Source organism: Callionymus lyra, chromosome 13, assembly GCF_982586985.1.
Source record: "Callionymus lyra chromosome 13, fCalLyr1.hap1.1, whole genome shotgun sequence".
Classification (NCBI taxonomy): domain Eukaryota; kingdom Metazoa; phylum Chordata; class Actinopteri; order Syngnathiformes; family Callionymidae; genus Callionymus; species Callionymus lyra.
In genome coordinates this window covers 4,954,930-4,969,684 of record NC_141830.1, presented here as the reverse complement: position 1 = coordinate 4,969,684, position 14,755 = coordinate 4,954,930, and positions in this window count along the sequence as shown.

Below are 14,755 nucleotides of genomic sequence, written 5' to 3'. Positions count from 1 at the left end.
TAAACCTTGTTATATGTTCATCCGACAAACAACTCTTTACCATGAGCTGCTTCACTTTCGGGATTCATATCATACATGTTTACGATCAGATCTCAATCCGGTGCAACCAAGATCTTTTTGTGAAAATATGGGCGGAGATGTACTCAGTTCCCGAATGAGACCCACTGTCTTTAACAAATATCATCCACAAAGGAACTTTAACTTGATTTAATTCAAAGGTATAGTAATTTGAAAGGCTGTCTAAAATAAATTCATCACATTTTTTAAATACATTAACAGGTTTATTTTTTTCCCCAAAAGATATTGGTTTATCAGTTAAATATTTAAAATATGCCTTTCAAAAGATGTCTTCAACATACATCTATTTTCAAACAGTCTTGAAGATGGAACTAGTCTTGCTTGAGCACACTGTGCGAGCTAATACATTTAGTAAATTCCCAAAATAATATTCCTCCATTCTCTTATTGTGGGTGTTTACTCCTTGTACCAGTTCTTGGCAATGGTGTTCTTGGATGCCACCAACTTTAACAAGATACATGTCCTCTTTCAAAAAAGCATTTGGACAGAAATGACAAAGATACATAACATTAAAAGTACATGGTAGATTAAAATTTCTCAGTGTATCTCCTCCCAGAATGCAGTCACCTTTGGCCACAGCCAAAAAACATGAGAGTAGTCGACATCAACCCCTCAACAGTTTCGCCGGAAGGGTTGGGATATAGACACCTGATGTTTTTTTTTTATTATTTTAGGTGTGACAAAAAAATCGAATGATGTTCTTCCACCCGTGCTCTCTCCAGGCGCGGGAGGAAGTAGTTGTTTGCAGGGCTTTACAAACATTTGTCCATTCCTTCACAGTCATGTTAATAAACATTTCCCATTTTGCTTTAATATTCAGTGTATTTATCTCTTTCTGTTCCATCAGTATTCCCTGCAAGTTTGATATTGTCGGTATCTTTTTATCTTCACTGACCCCGATCATGGCCCCCAGTAAATTAGCATTTTGGCTTATTTCTCGATGAAAGTAGTCTCGTACTGGTAAATATATGAAATAATCATCTTTCTTTTACCGAATATTTTTGTTATAATACTTGAAAGTCCATGATTATACCATTATCACCGTGTTAAATGATGTGATGCCCAACCTGATCCATTGTCTAAATCTAAAATCAAGGTGGTTGGGGGTGAATTGTTTGTCAAACGCTATCCAGTTCAACAGGGAGAGTCCTTTTTCAAGTTTATTTTTTTATGTTTTTGAACCATAATTCTTGCGCGGATTTGATTATTGTCTCCATCTCATTTGCTAGTACTTTTGTTCCTTCCCTGCCTCCTAATAAACTTTGGATTTCTCTTCCTTTCACATATCCCTCTAAATCTTTCCACTTGGATTTGAAGTTTCTACCGCACCAACATACGGGTCTAAGGGTCTAAGTTGCATTTTTGAAGTTTGGAAGAGCCATGCCTCCTAGGTCTTTAGGCAGCTGTAGTGTTTCATATGTAATCCTTGGTTCTGTTCCATTTTAATTTGGAGATAAGTGCATCCCATATTCTATATTGCCTGTCTGGGATTTGTATTGGTTAAGCTTTGAAGAGAAAGAGGAGCCTAGGAAGTATATTCATTTTGATTGTCTCTATTCTAGCACTGAAATCTAATAATTTCAATTTCCCCACTTGCATTTCTCTCATTTTTTCATTGTCTGTAAGTAAGTAAGTAAGTAATATTTATTTATATAGCGCTTTTCGAGACCAGGGTCACAAAGCGCTTAAACAATCAAAACAATACTCAAAAAAAAAGTACATACTTTAAAGATCAAGATAATACTGAGAACAACACAGGATGTATATAATTGGCATCATATACTTTGTCCTGACAAACACCAAGGTATTTAATGATTTTTTTGTTTTCCTGGTTGAACTTAAATGTTTAACTAATATTCTTAAAGGGTGAATAGTTAGATGCCAAGATTTGTGTTTTTTGATAGGTTTAATGTGAACCGAGTGAGAACCAAATGTCTTTAAGAGGTCAATTAATGAGGGTGGTATTTCAGAATGTTCAATTAATAATTAAAAGTTGTTTCAATTGGGGAGAGTAGTTGCCCTTAAAAATGTTTGTACCATTCAGCTGGCAGCCCATCACTTCCAAGAGATTTCTGGGTTTTAAACTTTTGTTATTTCTTCTTTTGTAATGGGTGCAGTAAGATAAATAGATAGATTGACCTTTGAATGTCGTTCTGAAGTTTGCCTATAGATGGGAGGTTATGGAAGTACATCAGTGCCATCAGAATATTGAATGGTTGAATTTTTTTTTTTTAAATATTGAAAAGTTGAAATAATTTAAAATATTGACTATTTGTTCATTTCAATTATTTAATATTTTTTATATTTTAATTTCAATTATTCAATATTTTTTAATTCGTAGCGATTTAAATTCAATAAAAAAAAAAATACGAAGCCTTTTTAATTGGTCCTCTCCAGTGCTTCGAGGACCAGCTTGTGGGGCATTGAGCCGTAGGCATTGGCCAGGTCCAGCCAAAGGACCACTAGGTCACCTTTATTCTCTCTTGCCTCTCTGAGGAGCTGAGTGACCACACCACTGTGCTCTAAACAGCCTGGTACCCCAGGGATTCCACCTTTCTGCACCGAAGTGTGTGTACCCGTTCTGAGGAGGAACTCTGACAGTCGCTTAGCTACAAGAAAATCTTCTCTTCAACACTGAGCAGTGAGATTATACGAAACTGGTTGATGTTCTTGGAGTCCTCCTCTTTTGGAACCCCCCCCCCCTTCGCAATTTGCTACTGCTGCGCCATTCTTCCCCTTCTAAAGATGATCTTAAGGATCTTCCAAAGCCGGTGAAGAAGCTTAGGGCAGTGCTTGTAGACCTTGTAGGGTCACCTCCTGAACTTCTTTCAGGAGTGGCTCCCTTAGATCGAAGGCCTTGGCAGTTTCTGGTGATATTACCGCCTTGCACTGCCCTAACTCTTGGTGTCGTGAGGGGTCGCTGAAGGTGCTATGGAGGTGCAGCTCGACTTCCTTCTTTGAACCAACCAGGCGTCCACTGAGTCTCTGTCCAAGGAGCTAAAGCCAAAGGGGTTGTTTATGAAAGCTGCCCGCTTTCTAGCCCTCTCTCTCCTCCGTCTCCTGTGTTGTTTAGCTCTGCACAGGACTAAAAGCCTCTTCCTGAGCATGTGACGGAGCTGTGCCAGTGGTCCTCCTCTTCACTAGCTTCTTTATTTTGTTTCTTCAAGGCTTTCATCCCTTTCCTGATGTTGTGGATTTTGACCGCCCTTTGGTTCTTGGTGTAAGGCTGCTTAGGTTTACTTTCCTCCTCAACTCCAAACCTTTCTGCATCCATGCTCACTATGATGGTCGTCATGGTTTGTAGCCTCCTCTCAACATCCCCTTTGGCTGTTGCTTCCAGCACCTTATCTGCATCCTCATCAAACGTCTGCCACTCTACCTTTTTTGAGGTTTGGTGCCATCTGATCCTTCTCTTCTCGGAATGCCTGGTTGAAGGGACTGGCCCCACCACTTGGAGGCTCTGAGCTCAGTGGGGTGCTTCCTGGCTCGTCTCCTCCTCTGTCTCACCAGGTACTAGACCTGGTCTAGACCTGTGCATTGTGATGGTTGAAGTCACTCCTTGCATTTCGTCCATGCCTGATGGATCTTCAGGCCCTTCTCATTCTTGCAGATCAAGTATGATCCAGTTACTCTGTACTCATTTGGTTTTGTCTGGTGGCACTGTTATGCTGAATTTAAAAGGGTTCAAATTGTTTTATATTGAATTTAAAACGCTACGAATTAAAAAAATATTGTATAATTGAAATTAAAAGCTAACAAATATTGGACACATTTCTATGGTAACAGTTTTTCAAGCCACTGCTCCACCACGGACACAGAGTCGATCCATGTTCTTATATAACTTAAATCAAGTGTCCCAGTAAATCTTCATCTTGGTGTAGGGCGTTTTGAAATTCCCCCCACACCCCTTAGTGCCGATTTCAGGCCAAATAGCTTCCTTCTTACGTTTATATCCTGTGCGTAGTTGTTATCAAAGTAAGGCCGTCGATTTTTTGTCGATCTTGCCCTTTCGTAGAACCTGTTCTTTGGTATTGAATTGCAGGGAGCAATTCTAAGTATTGTAAGACAATGATATAACTTACGAGCGCCACGGCTAATGGGGTAGTGTTGTTGTGATTAGCAGGTTGATCATCTGTTGATCGAGTCTGAGTTGGTGACGTCACTCAGTTGTTGAATTTGAGTCGAGCGCTAGGAGAGAAAAAAATCAAAAAAATCGAGAGAGCGAACGGATTTCATAAGAGAGAGAGAGTGCCGATTCAGGGGCGAGCGAGTAACCACTACATGCACACTCGTTGATCCTTCTTAGTCACCACAACATCATGCCCCCCTGTTAGCTTTTTTTTGCTCGCTTGCTTTCGACCCCGGTGTGCAACCATATATATCATCCTTAACTGCTTTAATCATCTCAGTATTCAAATCGGAAAAATCCTTTTTAAGTTCTTCCTTAAAGCCTCTCGGTTTGAGTAACGCTAGCAGCCTGTCGTCTTTTGTTGTAGGTGCCTGTTTAGCCTGTCCTGTTAATCCTGTGTCGCTATTTTCGTTTTGAAATGCATCCATCTTTTTATCTTTTCTCTGGTTTTTGGTTAGTCATCCTCCTTTCATATTCAAATTGATTCACTTTAAGTTGTTTGTTTTCCACGGTATATTTATTTGATTGACTGTGGTGAGCTCTTCACTAAATGTCCGTCATGTCGCCGAACCGGAATCGTTCCTGGGTTTAGGTGACCTGTTAGTTCTTCATCCACATGCCTTACAAGGTTGATTTCAAGTTGCAAGGTCTTTGGGTCGGGTTGGGATCAAGTGGGAATCATGTTATTGAGCAAAAGTGGCGCTTTATACACAGTCCTAAGACTGCTCTGAGACCAGCTAGCAGCTTACACAAAGAGACAAGTGCAAGAATATTTATAACATAATAGAAGACCACAAGAAAGGCCAGGAGGTGCTAAAGTCCTAAACAAGGAATATCTATAGAGCAAAAATAAATACAAACCTAATAGATGTAACCGGATGGTTATTTTTGGTTTGTTATGAAAATGATTGTTTACATTCTCTTGGTCTCCACTCCCTACGCAGGTGAAGCCAATTAGTTAATGAGGGCTTTAACTATAAAGTCAGTGAGTCAGTCAGTCTTTCCCTCTCCTGTGTCGTGACGGTCAGCGTTCTGGGACGTGTGGTCCTGTTCTCCGCTATTGGGTATGTTATTCCATTGACTCGAAGTCCAATACAGCGACCTAAATTAGTTATTGTTTTCTCTTCACAATTGGGTTCTTTCTTTTGTTTTAGGGATGTGCAGATACTATGCCGTGCCTTGCCTCTTTGTGTTTAGTTTGGGTTAGTTATTCTGTTCGCTATACAGTTATTTAGGTTTTGTTTGGTTCAACTTTGAGACTTGTATATTGTGTTGATGTGTTTATTTCCTGTGGTTCTTTTGTTTGGGTTTAGCACTTTGTTTCAGTTTTTCGGAGTAGCGATGTGTTCAACTGAAGTAGTGTTCATAATTGTCATTTCTGTCCAGTCAATGTGTGGTTTTTGTTGAATACCCTTTTGGTTTTCCCTTTATTTCGGTTATAATTACTAACTGTGTTTTGTTGATTGCAATTATGATTATTTGGGGACTACGTCAGTTGTAAGGCATTCGCTGCACTGTCTGGCTAAACAATAAACTATATTTTCTGGTACTTGTGTTTGTGCCTGTATTCATTTGTCGGAGGTTTCTACGCGTAGGGTCGTGGGTCTATATCTTTAGGTGTAAGACCTAAAGTGGCGTTGTTGGGTACTGATTAACACCAGTCCACCGTTACTCCCCGGGCTAGTGTAAAGAATCGGTTACATAGAGAAAATAAAAAAGAATAACAACTTACAGCAAAGCTAAACCTATCTAGCAGATACCGATATTCCAGAAACCAAAAGCTTCCCTGACAACCGAAAAAAACATCAGAACTAACAAAGACTGGGTAAGGCTTAAAGGGAACTTAACTGTGTGATCAGAGGGGGAAAGCAGGTGGAGGTGGCAGGAGCCTGATGGCAATGGCAGATGCAGGATGTGGAAGAAGCCAGATGAGTGATGACTGCGGTGAGGCACTTGACTGCAGGACAAATGAATCTTGATCAAATCACTTTATCCAATGCAGTACACAAAAAGTAAGATACTGACCATGTCATTTTAAGGAGGCCAGTGTGAGAGACCTGCTCTAAGAAGGCCTGGAGCTACTGGCCATAAGAGCTTGTTTGTAACTTCTCCTCATCTTAACTTTCAGAGTTGAAGCCACGGCTTGTCGATAAGCAACCTGGGAGCGCAATTAATGTGAATAGTTTAGCCTTTCATTTCAGCTTCCTCAATAAATTATTCTGTCCACATTCTGGGTTATCAATAAAGACTCAAGTCATAAGCCATTTCCGAAAGGTTAATAAGCATTACCCCGTCTGCACACTCTCCCTGGATAAACTCCTATGTCCTCCTGATCCCTACGCTGGGCTTGAAGGAACGCTTCCTTGATTAACTTCTCCTCCTCATTCCATTAAAAAGTGCCTTTCAAGAGCAAACACAGATGTATTGATCAAGGTGGATATAATGTAACGGATTAAGTGTTGATGAGGGACACAGCTTGATTGACAGTGATGTGTAATGCTGAATATTCTGCCATATTATCTAACCATGGGGTCCAATTCAAATTTAATAAAACAATACACAAATACTATTTTGAGAGGTCCATACTGTAGTAATGTATTTTAAATTGGTGTCAGACTACTTTTTGTGTGTATACTTTTATTTTTTATTCACGCAAAAAAAATAAAATAATAACCTTGCCTTGTTTGTTAAAACATTTTTTAACAACCACAGCTGTGTGAATGTTTTGTCACACATCAGATCCAAAATAATACACAGTAAATTATCACAAATTTACTGGTGTTGTCTTTTGTTTATTTTCATTATTGTCTTACTGGTCCGATCAAAGAAATCCACCTTTTATACACAAAAAAACACTGTTATGCTCATTTTTAAAAGATTTAAGGTTTAATTTTAGGAGATCCCATCAAAGTACTTAAGTACGTTTATTTTAGCAACACACTTTATATGGAATTGTTAACCTTTTTTGAGTTTAAAAAGTGTTCACAAAAATTCTCCTTTGAATTAATGGTAATTTGGTTGTTCATTTCTATTATATTAATTTTATTTAATTATTTATCACCTCACCCTTCATCTTTATTTTGACCAAAGACTTATTCAATACTGTATTTTGAACGTCGTCTTGCTCTGCACTGTTATTTGGTATAAAGCTGTGAATAACGATGAAACATATTTCAAGAGGGAAAATACTTACGAAAACGAGGTTTACAACAGACCTGGACAAATGATCGCGTAGAAATACAAGTATTATAAATATAACCCCTGAGAAATTGATTTCATAACTTCAGGTTCTACGATTGGTGAAGCCCGACGCGATCAATGTTCCCCCAGCTGGATGCCGCTCCTGACAGCAGCATCACTGCAAGCAACAGGTCAAAGCCCTCACCGGACAAAACAGGTGAAGACGTACCTGACTCTGGGCGACGGATCAAAGGCCTGCAGCGTTGGAGTCGTCGCCCGGAAGGAGGAGCTGAGAACCTTCAGACGAACGCTGGGTTTGGGTGCAATGACACTGATGACTGCTCGACTCTCAGGGCTAATAAGGAGAGCACCAAGCTCACTCGCTCTCTTCATGGATGTCAGCGCCATCAGGAGAGAGACCTTAAAAAGCAAGATGTCACTCATTTACAGCAAGCCCAGCCGTACTGCCGTGTGAGCTGCTGCCATGAGCCCTAGGAAAGACATAACAGTGCTTCCAGCAACTGTGTTGTCAGTCGGACTAATGGAGAGAGCACGCTCGCTCTCTTTGAGATTATCACGGCCAGAAGAGGCTCGACCAATATCAAGCAAGATCTACAGCCATTTCTTGAACAGACAAACATCTCTGATCAATTGTTACTGGAGTGCATGAACACAGCAAGTGCCTATGAAACAACAAATAAAATGAAGATGTTAATTTAACAACAACCTGTAAATGTTCACTTGGCGCAATCTAGTGAGATTCACTCTGGAGAAAAACCAAAACCATCAGCTCAATCACATGGAAGTAAAACTCACCCAGCGCTCCTGAGCCAGTTGGAGGAAATGAAAGCTGAAATGGCAACACTCAAGGAGTTGAGAGCTGAAGTTTCACAAATCAGAGAATCAATTCAACCGCATGTGGCCCAACAACAATTCCCGACAGCAGGGTGCACCTTTCCTCAACAATCTCCTGGATGGCAAAAAAAGGCATACACAACCCACAACAGCACACCGAGTACCTTCCAGTACAACAAAGACACAACAGACCATATGAGAATGCATATTATCCACAGCGACCCATCCTCCATATCCAGGAAGATATAAATTTCGTACAAAGCCACACAAAACCCATGATAATTCTTAGTATTGAAAACCACACAGACCACAACATTGTGTTGTCAGGAAAGACCAAGGTGGGCACAGTTCAGGGTGTGAAGTCATTTTACTCAGCCTCTCTACTTGCAGGTTACCGTTCACCAGATGAATCACCTTAAGGTTGCAATCGAACAAGCGATACTTGGGAACCTCCTGTTGACCTCACCCGTCTCAATCACTTAGAAAAAGAGGTTGTAATTGAAATGCTAAGAGAAGAATCGACATCATTTTCAAGATTTGACAATATTGGCTGCGTTGAAAACTTAAAACTTCACATATCACTCAAAGACACTGAACCCATCGCCAAAACACATCTCTGTGCCAAAGCCCCTATACTGCGAGATGACAGATTATTTGCATGATCTAATTTCCCAAGGATGAGTGAAAAAATCAAAGTCACCTCATGCATCACCAGTTGTTTGTGTGAGAAAGAAAGAAAGCACTTTGAGAATATCTGTTGACTTCCATGAGGTGAATCGAATAACTATCCCCAATCGACAACCTATTCCCAGGGTCCTGGATATTATGGACGGTCTTGGAGGAAATGTTTGATTCTCACTCTTAGACCGAGGAAAAGCATATCATCAGGGGTTCATGCATGAGGAGAGCAGACCTATCACTGTGTTTGTGACGCCCCGGGGACTATACGAGTGGATAAGAATCCCGTTTGGTCTCATGAAGGCTCCAGCTGCATTTCAACGTCGTATGGAAGAGTGTCTGGAGGGCCTGAGAGACCACATTTGTATTCTATATCTTGACGACACTGGTTTTCAGCAAAACATTTGATGATCATGTGGAAGATGTGAGGGCAGCGTTGAAAAGACAACATGGAATTAAACTCAAACCAAGTAAATGTGAACTCTTCAAACATGAAATTTGCTGACGTCTTGTGTCAACTGAGGGAAGTAAAATGGATCCATATTCATGATATTTAGGTTGTATTAACATTTAGTGTCAAAAACATTCAGGAATATTATCTTACTTTTCATTCAGAAATGAAATTAACAGACTCACCCGGTCTTATTTTATTATTTTTTAGTAGTAAGTGTATGTGTAATAACTCGACATAGAATCCTATTATATAATTATAACAATAGTGGAAGCAAGTGAAGAAAGTGTAAAAAATAAAAACATTATTCAAGCAACACCTTTCTGTCCTGATTTGTACATTAGTTTAATGTGAAATTAACCAAAATAATGTTTTTATTTGTACATTTTAAAGCTCTAAACTTGATGACTGATGAGAAATGGGGAGTGTGGCTCAATACAGTAAAGAAAAAAAAACAAAGGTAAATTAACCTTAATTCAACATTGTCTTATGTGTTTTTCCACAATTAGATTCCCAACCGTTATTCATTCCTCACACATCCACTGGAAGTATGGTAACAAATGTTGTCCAACTGCAGTACCGTGTTTAGAAGATCCACAAACTTCTTTGTACATGAGGCCCCAGGGATCTCCAATCTGGCTGAGATAGTGAAGGTTCTACGTCATTTGGTGCTCCGCCCTATAACTGCTTCGCTACTGGTTTACCCTCAAGGCCCTGCCTCATCTCTGAAAATGCTTAATGAATTTGCCACCCAGCAGGGTGCAGTCCACTTCCTATAAGAGGTGAGGAATCCCCACCGGCTTCCTCCCCCTTTTCAACTCAGCAGAAAGCTCCTGACAGTGAAAAGCAAAAAGACAACAGTAGAATGTGTTAGATTAAAATTGTTATATACATATACGCCACACTTAAATTAATGCTAAAAGATAATAAAGTTATAAAGTTCGAGGGTAATAAAATAAACTCTGCTTGATGCTAAAGGTGGGGGAACTTTAACCCCCCCCCCACACACACACACACATGCACAATCAACATACATGCATATTGATTACTGAGATGAGACAAGCTCAACTCAGGTTAGAGTCAAGTCACTGGTAGAATAAACATTTCTTTATGCCTGGTAACAACTCCTGAAGATGTGCACAAAAGGACAAAAGGAGCCGGCGAGATCTCAGGGGCGCTCAGAGCCAGCAAGGTTTTTACTCTCACCACATAACAAATGTACAAATAGCTGGGTTTGTCCACACAGATGAGGGACAGACCCCGATCCCGGTCTTTTATTCCCCTTTAAGATACAGATGTCCGCTAGACCTGCTCAATCAGCTGTGTTAACTTTCACTGACATTTGTGCCGGACTGCCAGCTACCGCCCCTGTTGGTCGATCATCTGGAGAGGTGCGTGGCGGTCGGATCACAGTCAGCTGAAAAGAGAAGCACCTGACTAACTGTCAACTGGTTACAGTCTTTAGACACCTGATTGGTTCATATACGTACTTGAATGATTCGACCAAATCTCGGCACTTTGAGAAAACCTTTTTTTTTTTTTGGTGTCTGACTAGTAGTCTGACCTTGCATCTTGTTGACCTTTCAATGCTTTTCACCAGTGATAGACATACCTGTTAGTTCTTATTTTCAGAGTAGCCTTTTCTACACTGTAAGAAATAAGGAGATATGTTTTAAGTAAACATGTCACATATTCATATTTCTCACCAAATAAATTCAAAGCTTTTTAGGTCAGTATATGTAAATGATTTACTCTCTGCTCTGTGACCTACAGATATATAATCTCCAGCTACAGCAGTAAATCCCAAGAGTGAAACCTGCCAGACCATCAACTGTCATTGATCAAAATCAAAACTGTGTTTTGTAGAATTGTTTTCACTTCTAACGGCGCAAAAAAACTTTTTTTTCAATGTTCTATATTTAATAATGGAAAGGGGGAGACATCAAGTTTTTGGACTTGATGACAAAAGAAGATATTAGGTGCATTTCATGGTTACAGAGCTTTGTCCGCACTTAAAGAGGTACATTTTGTGGATATGTTTGCATTACTGTCAAAAGGAGCTTGTGGGAGCTTTGTGGCTTACATAACAAGCCTGTGGAAATCTGCAATGGGACAAATCTTTGGCTGTTTTTCATCTATGTCATAGCTTAAGTCCAAAACAGGGAAAGAAAAAGGAGCAGGGGCAAACATAGGGTAATTGGTGTATTTGTAAACAGCAAACACCTGGTGTGAGCCTATGGGTTTCACATTCAAACACATAAATCTTCATTGTCATTGATATACTGGTTGTAATCCCTTTGCGGAATGAAAAAAAATTCTGAAGATAACTTGTTCTGCTTGCAGATATTTTGCAGCTTCTGCCTGAGTAGACTACAATTGAGAAGTTGAGAGGCCCTTTCTACTGCACCTGAATTGAAGGAAATTAAGGACAGTTCCAAGTAGGGATATCACTAATATAATGTTGAAATCACAATGCTAAGTGCTAGAAAGATCGTGCAGTCCATATTCCAAAAAGGATTAATGTGAAGTCTGCAAATATCCCGAAATTGTTAACGGTCTCAATATCAAGGGGACAAAACTACCTCTGCACCTTTTGATTTTACTTGGCATGACATGTTGAATCAACTGCCGTTGTGAGGGGCTGGAATTCACCATGTGGTCTCCATCTTCTAGAATGGATCCAACAACTCTCTGTAGCTGACAAGTCTATAGTAGTTCTGGGTTCAGCTGTGGCTTTCCAATTTACCCACTTGCCAACTACACAATTTGAGTATTTTATTGCATGCTGGTTCTCCTTTTTTGTGCACAGTATCAGTTTGCATAAAAGCACGGTTTGCTGTCGATGATTGTCCCCAGGTATTTGAAGAAATCTACACACACACGCCACCATTTATATATTTATATAGTTGGTAACTTAGTTCTGAAGAGTTTCCAAAGGTCGATAGAATATTTTTTGTTTGTATTTAGAAATATTCAACTATAGAAAGGACTTAAAGGTGTTTATAACAAGAGACTGGAACAACTACTGCATCCTTCCAACATTTGAGAAAATCCTGGGTTTGTAACATAGTAGACTGACAAATATTATCATTATTTTACTGGGACAACAGCTTTTTATATGATTTTACAGAAGATAATGCCTTTTCATCATTACACTCATCAGTAGAAAGTGAAGTGTGAAATCGTGAAGTATTAAGAACATTTTCAACAATTTATCTGAGATGTGCAAAGGTGTGTGATTGTGTGGGTGAAAGGGTGACTTGGTGTGAAGCAATTTGAATGCTGAATAAGCAGAGATAGATAAAATAACAAATTAAGAAGCACATACGCCACATTTCAAGATAACATACGGGAGATATATTATTTATTTCTACAATAATAAAGCAGCTTCCAATAACAGTAAAAATGATGTTTAAGTAATTGTCTTGGTGAGTGTTATGTGCCACCAAGAATGTAAAAAATAATATCACAATCAGACTCTTACTTATGGTCACAAATAGTGGATTTAGGCTGAAGGATTTTGAGGCCCTTATTCGGTTGAGTTTGACACCCCTGCCTTAGAGCCAATAACATCCTACAGCATGGTATCCTTGAGAAAGACTCTTTGGGTTAACAAGTTAAGTTAAGTTAATTAAGTGCATTCATACAGGATACAATTTATCATCATTTTAATTGACATTAGCAAGAGATACAGCTCTTAGAAGGAGCGCAATTACTGAAAGAGAAAGTTTAAACCAAATGTTCTTCGTTTAGAGAAGATAAGTGGACAACTGTTTATTTTCTTTTGTTTCTCTCACCAATTTATGCAGACGCTCAAAGGAGTGAGCGCTGCCCTGCACATAAATTTGCCCCAACATTATTCTTACAGAAGAGATATAGTCTGTTACAGTAGTGTAACCGAGTGTATTTGTGTGGGAAACAACTTGGCTGTAACTTTAGTTTGTAGCTGTGCAACGTCTTCTTTACTTTTGTCATGTGGAACACACTCCCAACAGCAATGAACTCGATCTACTTCCTTTTCAAACCCCTTCTCTCTTGGAGAGGATCTTATAGTCAGTGCAAAGGAGGAAGACTGGACGCCAGTTATTTATCTCCTGGAGGTTTCCTTTCTTTGGCAGGAGGGTAATGACCTGACGCCGTCTATGTCTACAGTTTTTCCAGTAGGTATGCTGGCTAGTGCTTCGTGGAGTTCTGGTAGCGTTAGTGGCCGCATCAGTCATTCATTCATTGGCCTCAGCGGAGACTTGGTGTAGTCCATGACAGAAGTCATTAAAAAGTTCATGCTGATACAGTGGTATCTCCAATCATCTTTCTTGGCATGACAGGTTCACGCAAGTTCGCACACTTCTTAAAGCGTCAAAACCTAAATTGAACAGAAGCTAATTTTGTTATTTCAGCGTGTGTTTTCAGGAGATACTTCTCTTCGATCAAGACATGGTTCAAAGTAAATATGTGCAACTTTTTATTCCACTATAAATCGTTAAAATTGGAAAAATGCAGTTTAAACGCAGGATAACCAAAAGTCAGTGAATAAACAGGATTCACTGACTGATTTCACAGCTGGAGCTTAGAGGAGGATAAATGTAGCCAGGGGGTAAAAGTGACCCAAAATAAGCTAAGAAATTGTGGGACTTGCTAACTCAAACACCAGATGAAAAGGATCAACCAGGGGTCACACACTACCACCGGAGCATCAGGACCACCATCGGAAGCGTCAAGCCCTAAAACAAATGAACCCAAAACAAATACATTAGTCACAGGTTCGAATTCACAAATTACGTTAACACAAATGTACTGCCAAAAAAGAACCCAAAGTACAACTCGGATGTTTTAACAATAATACGAAATCTCATCCAAGAGATTTGCTGAAGCGAAGGTCATGCATGCAGGGTGTCATTGAGTGAAACACAGCACAGTCCAAGAAGAATAAAATACATGAAACTAGTGTAAGATTCTGCCAAAGCAGTTGACATGCAGCAACGTAGGTGAATTCAGAGCAAAGTAGCCGAGTCTGTTTGCTGCTTCACAATATATGCTCCACTAGAAAACAGTGAGAAAAATCAAATATCTTTATCGAGGACACAGGTGTGTGATGATGAGTCAAACATACCGATCGGCTGCATCAGAACCCATGTTTGAGAGGAGAAGAGTACTCGTGGCTTACCTGGCTGCAGCTGTAAAACACCAGTCAGATGTACCTTCTCTTCCCAGAGGTGCACACTGTGCAACGTGGGATTGTCTACAAGCCCCAGCAGAAGATGACAGCCAAAATAATCAAATACAAAGAAAAGTGATCAGTCAAATGTACGCATTAAGTTCTAAACAACTTGTCAGCCACTTCTACGCAACCTGACCTGGCGCAGGAAGGGGGAGAGATGGAGCAC